Raw genomic sequence first — 7320 nt, 5'->3', positions numbered from 1 at the left:
CAGGCCAGTGTCTTGTTATTGCAGTAAGTCCATGAGGGTCTCCGAAAACGAACTTGACAACATCACAGCTCCGGAACTCAATCCCTCTACCAATAAAACCTAACACACCGTAAGCCGCCTTGACAGCACTATCAACCTGGGTGGCAACTTTCAGGGGTCTATGTAGATGGACACCAAGATCCCTCTGCACATCCACACTACCAATATTTGTTTTCCAATGACCCAGTCTTCTGCCTTCCTATTATTCCTCCCAAAGTGAATCACCTCAAGAGTTTTGAGAAGATTTGTAGCTCAGGTTGAGGTTCTGGATGTGAGTTTGCTCGCTGAGCTGGAAGGTTTGTTTTCAGACATTTCGTCACCATTCTAGGTAACATCATCACTGATGATGTTACCTAGAATGGTGACGAAACGTCTGAAAATGAATCACCTCGCATTTATCCGTATTAAACTCCATTTGCCAAGTTTCAGCCAAATTCTGCAGTTTATCCAAGTCTCCCTGCAACCTGCAACATTCTTCCACACTGTCCACCACTCCACCGACTTTAGTGTCATCTTACTCACCCATCCACCTATGCTGGCGGCCAAGTCATTTATCAAAATGACAAACAGCAGTGGTCCCAAAACAGATCCTTGAGGCACACCACTAGTGACCTGACTCCAGGCTGAATATGGTTATGGGGAAGTCTGTGCTATGATGGAAGGATAATATAACAGTAAAGTACATGAAAGCGATTGCAGAACATGGTGGTGCTGATGTATCTGTGAGTCCTGGCACATGAATCCTATAATTTTAGTCTGCGCATGTAGCCACTGATTAAGAAAGTATATGGAATGGTGCTGTTTTATGCAAAACCTATCTCTATAATCATTGGATTGTTATACTACACCTGTACTGGGCTTTACTAAGACCACTCCCGATATATTCCGAGCAGTTACAATTCCCGAAACTGAAAACAAAATGCAATTGCTTCAGAAGCTTATCAAATTTATTTCATGTTACCCATTCCTGGAAGGAAAGTCTTGTCGAGCCACAGAGTCATACAGTTCAGGAACAGACCCTTTGGTCCAACCCGTCCATGCTGACCAGAATTTCCAAACTGATGTATTTCCATTTGCTAGCATTAGGCCCATAACCCTCTAAACCCTTCCTATTCATGTATCCATCGTGGTGCTTTTTAAATGTTGTGACTGTACCAGCCTCAACCACTTCCTCTGGCAGCTTATTGCTTACACACAGCACCCTCTGCATGCAACAGTTACCCTTCAGGTCTCTTTAAAATCTCCTCCGTCTTTCAATATCTCTATGCACTCTATTTTTGCACACCCTCACCTGAGAAAAAATGACCTTGGCTGTTCCCTGTATCACGCAATATTCAGAGAAAAATTGCCATCTTTCAGCCCCCCGAAGCAGTCTGTGTACATGTGTGGGATGACAACAGTCAAGCTTATGCTGTTGAAGTGTCGGTAATATTCATGTAACAGTACAAAGTTATACACTGCTCATGTCCACGGTAATAATGGAGCAGTTTTTCCAGCTCTTCAAGCTGGTTTCAAAGGAAGGGGATGAAGCCATTTAGCTCATCAAAACTATTGGGAAATAAGGGGCACAGCCCATTCACTCTCTCCTGCCTATTACACATGAAGGCAAGGAGTCTCGACAGCACATCGAGCTGTTAAACAGGTACCGGGGTCATCCGATCAGGTCCTTGAACCTTGTCCCTGGGACCAGGAGCCGGCCATTCCGACCCTCAAGCCACATAAACAGAAACAGAAGGATGTCATTGATGCTCCAGCATGACAAACCAATGAAGCAGAGAATGCACAGACTGCTCCATGTGGTTTCTCCTGGTGCCATTGCTCATGGTACACACATGTGACTTTAACGTCAGAACAAAAACAAAGTCACTGGAAAAACTCAGCAGCTCTGGCAGGATCTGTGAAGGAGAAAACAGAGTTAATGTTTCGAGTCCGGTGACTCTCTCTCAGAACGGTTACTTTAATGTCACTTGCTGATGGTTAGGAGGGACAGTGGATGATAACGGAATAGTGTAGGTTAGATGGGCTTCGGTTTGTTTTCACAGGACGGTGCAACATCGAGGGCTGAAGGTTCTGTACTGCACTGTAATGTTCTATGAATCATATCAGATCGCATGGATCAGTTACAGCAGTAGCTGGAGGCAAAGAGGAATTTACAGGAGCGAGGGAATGTGATGAATATCTGTTCCGGGGGTGGAAATACTGCAGATGCAGTGAGGTTGATGGGTTACTTGTAGGAAATGTAGGATGGGTTGACAGGCAATGCAGGAGTCTCCTGTAGCCATCTCAATCTCAAACGATTATGCTGTTTTGGGGAATTCGGGCGTGACAGACTCTCGGAGGCATATAGCACTCAGAGCCAAGTTTCTGGTAGCCATACTGTCTCTACTGTAATGAGGATTACATCAGGTTCCAAGTGATTGATTTCAGGGAACTGTCAAGGCAGAAACACAGGCAGACGTTTCTGCAGCCAACAGCAAGACAGCAGGATAGTGTGTTGCCTACAGAGTGCGAGGGTTAAGGATGTCTTGGACAGGGTAAATAATATTCTCAATGGCTCGACAGACGAACAGGAGATTGTTGTACACTTTGGAACTAACAACATAGGACGAGAAAATGGATGAGATTTTGAGGGTAGCACATGGGAAATTAGGGAAGGATGTATGAAAGTTGGTTGCTGAGTACAGTAATACCTGGATTACTTCTGGTGACACGAACTAGTGAGGTTTGGAATAGAGAAGATCGAGCAGATGGACTCGGGGCTGAGGAGCTGATATGGGGGAAAGGATACACATTTCTGGATATTTGGAATCTCTTCCGGGTTGAAGTGAACTTTACAAAGAGGATGGATTGCAGTTGAATGGGAAGTGGCCTAATATTCTGGCATTGAGAATTGTTCTAGCCATCCAGGAGGATTTAAACTGGTAAGATGGTGAGGGTGGGATGCAGGGTTGGTGCAGATGGATATGCTGGAGGGATCAAGTGACATTGTGAGAAAAGGGAGCAGTCTGAGTCTGTTGCAGTAGTTTTTTTTTTAAAAAAGCAAGTCAAGTAGGCAAAGCAGGCTGGAGCAAAGCAGAGAATGAGGTAGGTATGATAAGTTAAACTGCATTTATATCAATGCACGTGGCCTGATAGTATTGCAGCTTAACTCGGCACGGTTAGTGACTTGAGACTGGGATAACATAGCTATCAGAAATGTGGCTCCTGGATGGACAGTCATGGCAGCTTAACGTTCAAGCAGATAGCTGCTGTCAGACAGGTCGAAAACGTTGCAAAGGAGGTGGGGAAGAAGGGCGATGACATTTTTGATTTGGGATAACATTCTGGCTGTACTTAGGGAGGATATTCCTATGAGTATGATCAATGAAGTTATTTGGGTGCAATTGAGAAATAAGAAAGAGTTGACCACATTGTAGGAATTGTACTCCCCACCACAAAAATAAACAGTCAGTAGTTCAACTGAGAAGCAAATTTGTTAGGATATGATAGTTATGTGTTAAAATAATAAGGTGGCCACGGTAGGGGATTTTAACTTTCCAAAAATAGACTGAGCTTGCCATAGTGTGAAAGAATCAGATAGAAGGAGGGTTCTTCTGTGTATGTTCATGAATTTTTTTTGTTCAGCATGTGGATTTACCTCCAAGAGAAGGTTAAAGAATGAATTAGACGTACTCTTGGGGAATAAGGCAGGGAAAGTAACCGAGTTGTCAGTGGGGTAGCACTCTGGGGCAAAGAAAATCCATAATTTTATTCATTTTAAAATAAGTATGAAAAAGAATTGACCTGACCTAAAAGCTAAAGTTCTAAACTTCAGCAAGGTCATTTTGAACGATATTAGCCGTGAACTGTCAAAAGTTGATATGAATGATATTCGCAAGTAAAGGGATGGCTTGCAATGGGAAATCGTCACAAATTTATAACGAAATTCCAGCGACAGTACACTTGGTTAGGATGAAAGGCAAGGCTGATAGGTGTAGGGAATGCTGGATGACTCGAGAAATTGAGTTTCGGATCAAGAAAAAGAAGGAGGCATGTATCAGGTATCGACAGCGGGGATTGCATGCATCCCTACAGGAGACGAAGGAAAGTTGGAGTATACTTAAGAAGGGAATCATGAGGGCAAAAAGTGGTCATGAGAGAGTTTCAGTAAATAGGGTTAAGGAGAAGTCAAAGGATTTATGCAAATACATTTTGGAGAAAAGAGTATATAAGGAGAGAATGGGGCCCCTTAAAAATCAGCAAGGTTGCCTATGTGTGGAACCGCAGGAGATGAGTGAGTTACTAAAATGAACAAATTGTATCTGTGCTTTCTGTTCAAAGCATACGAACCTGAGGGAACTCGGGGAAATAAACAGCAAGAAGTGTCCACGTTACGGAGGTAGTGGTGCTGGCCCCTTAAAATGTATAAAGATGAATAAATCATCAGGATCTGATCAAATATATCCTCAGCATTTATGGGAACCTAGGGAACTGACTTATGGGCACCTTGCTGAGATATTTGTATCATCGATAGCCACCGATGATGTGATGGAAGGCTGAAAGTTGGCTATCATGGTCCCACTATTTAAGAAAGGTGATCAGGGAAAGATAGGGAACTGTAGACTGGTGAGGATGACATCAGTGATGGGCATATTGTTGGAGGGGATTTTCAGGACAGGATTTACATGTATTTGGAAAGGGAAGGGCTGATTGAGGACTGTCAGCATGGCTTTGCGCTGGGAAATTGTGTCTCAATAACTTGATTAAATTTGAAGAAATGATGAGAAGGATTGATGGAGGCAGAGTGTTAGATGTTGTCTATATAGGTTTCAGTCAGGCATTCAACAAGGTTCCACATGGTGGACTGGTTAGCAATGTCACATCACATGGAATACAGGGAGAACGAACAATTTGAATAAAAATTAGCTTAAAGGAAGAAGACAAAGCACAGTGACAGAGTGCTTTTCGAAATGCAAACCTGCGGCCAATGGTGTCCTACAACGACCAGTAATGGGCCATTGTTTTTGTCATTCTACAATGATTTCACTTTTAAAACAGGAGGTATAGTTGGTAAGTTTGCAGATGACACTAAAATTGGTGATGTAATGAACAATGAAGCAAGTTATCTCAGGAAAAAATTGATTTGAATTTCCCACAGTTCCTCATTTTCACTATTCACCATGTTCCCTGCTATTTCTGGAAGAGTTTCTGTTCCTCCCTTCATGGAAACAGAACATCACATTCACTACACCAGGCAGGGCTGGCGTTTGTCATGTTGTGAATATATTGGAGGTCGGCACTCTGGCACATGATGGATAAGTCACCCACTGCTGCAAAGAAAGTTCTAGAATGAGATAACAATGTGAAGAGCTGGATGAAGCGCCCAGACCCGAAACATCAGCTTTCCTGCTTCTCTGGTGCTGTCTGGCCTCCTGTGTTCATCCAGCTCTATACCTAATCTCATATTCCAGTATCAGCAGTTCCTACTATCTCTGAGTAAGTTCTAGAATGAAACCAGTTCACTTGATGCTCTTTGTCAGTACTGCCCTCTCCCTGATGCATACATTGTGTACTCTCCCACTGTTGGAAATGCCTTTCTCTCCTTAGTTTATTTTCCTGGCTGATAAATAGACATATCTCTACACAGTCGCAGTGGCCTGAAATATTAATGAGTCTGCTCTTCATAGAAGCAGTGGACAATGTAATTGCACAATTTTCTGTATCACAGTCGCGATAGCAGCAACATGTGAACCATCGTCAATTACCTTTAACTGTGACCATTCCACAAGGCAGTTTGGAGCCAAACACATTGTTATGGGTTTGAATTCACACTTAATCCAGACCAGTAAAACGTTAGATTTCTTTATCAGAGGAGATCAGTGGAATGAGATCGGTTTTTTAGTCAAAATGCTGCTGATTTTATGGTTGTTATTACTGAAATTCACTTTCGTTACAATTCTTATCATTAGAATTTAAGTTCTACCACCAACTGTGGTGTGATTTGAAACAATATCTTTAGAGTAATAACCTGTGTCTCTGGAATTACCTGCTGAGTGACTTAATTGATCTGACATGATGTTCCTATCGTTGATTACTTCAGAAACAAGAACAAGGGTGTGATCAAATTAATTGTAACTTGGAAGACAGGTCAGAAATGAGCTGGAACTATCAAGTCTGAATTTTACCACGTCATAGATAATGGTTTATTCAGTAACAGTACAGAGGCAGAGGGGGAGAGTGGGGACATTATGGAGCTGGTGTTGGACAGGTTTGGCGATGGAGACAATAGCGAAACATAAATCAATAAAGGCCCTCAATGATGTGAACAAGTCTTCTTCTCAGATGCCTTTGAAGGATGAGTCTGAAATTCATGAACAATGAAGTGAGGTTTTAGTTAAACTGAAGATAATAGATTCCATCTTTTCCAAATGTCGGCAACAGAAACAACAATAAAGTTGAATATACTTTGTGGAAGTAATGACTGGACAGAGATAGAGAGACTTACCAGGAACACCAACAATAGCGAGAATGGGATAGTAACCAACTTGAATAACCCACAGTACACCAAGTATCCGCTCTGGTAATGTCGACCTATAGTTAGTAAGATAGTAAAGACCCGAGGATAAACTCCTGCCCATTGTTGTAACATTCCAGTCTATTGTTCTCAGATTCTGATCCATTGTTGTAACATCCCAGTCTATTGTTCTCAGATTCTGATCCATTGTTGTAACATCCCAGTCTATTGTTCTCAGATTCTGATCCATTGTTGTAACATCCCAGTCTATTGTTCTCAGATTCTGATCCATTGTTGTAACATTCCAGTCTATTGTTCTCAGATTCTGATCCATTGTTGTAACATTCCAGTCTATTGTTCTCAGATTCTGATTCATTGTTGTAACATTCCAGTCTATTGTTCTCAGATTCTGATCCATTGTTGTAACATCCCAGTCTATTGTTCTCAGATTCTGATCCATTGTTGTAACATTCCAGTCTATTGTTCTCAGATTCTGATCTCTCCGCCCCCTCTCTCTGCAGCTGCTGATCCCTGTTAGTGTGTTTGCTGATGTCTCACTTGTACTGTGGGATAACACACTGAATGGAGCCCCTTAGTAATAGGAGAGGGAAAGCCTCCTGTGACACAGTTCGAATCTGTGGAGACTGACATCAATCACAGTCACCGAACAAACAGTTCCAGATAACGCCTTTCAATACACCTTCAGTGAATCTTCAGTTCACAATTAAAACTGGACTGGATTGCACGTTAACATCGTTGGCTGTAGGTCTTATATACCATTAGCTATT

Source organism: Stegostoma tigrinum, unplaced genomic scaffold, assembly GCF_030684315.1.
Source record: "Stegostoma tigrinum isolate sSteTig4 unplaced genomic scaffold, sSteTig4.hap1 scaffold_86, whole genome shotgun sequence".
In the NCBI taxonomy this organism is placed as follows: Eukaryota; Metazoa; Chordata; class Chondrichthyes; order Orectolobiformes; family Stegostomatidae; genus Stegostoma; species Stegostoma tigrinum.
The sequence above is the reverse complement of the archived record's forward strand: the minus strand, read 5'-3'. Positions refer to the sequence as shown.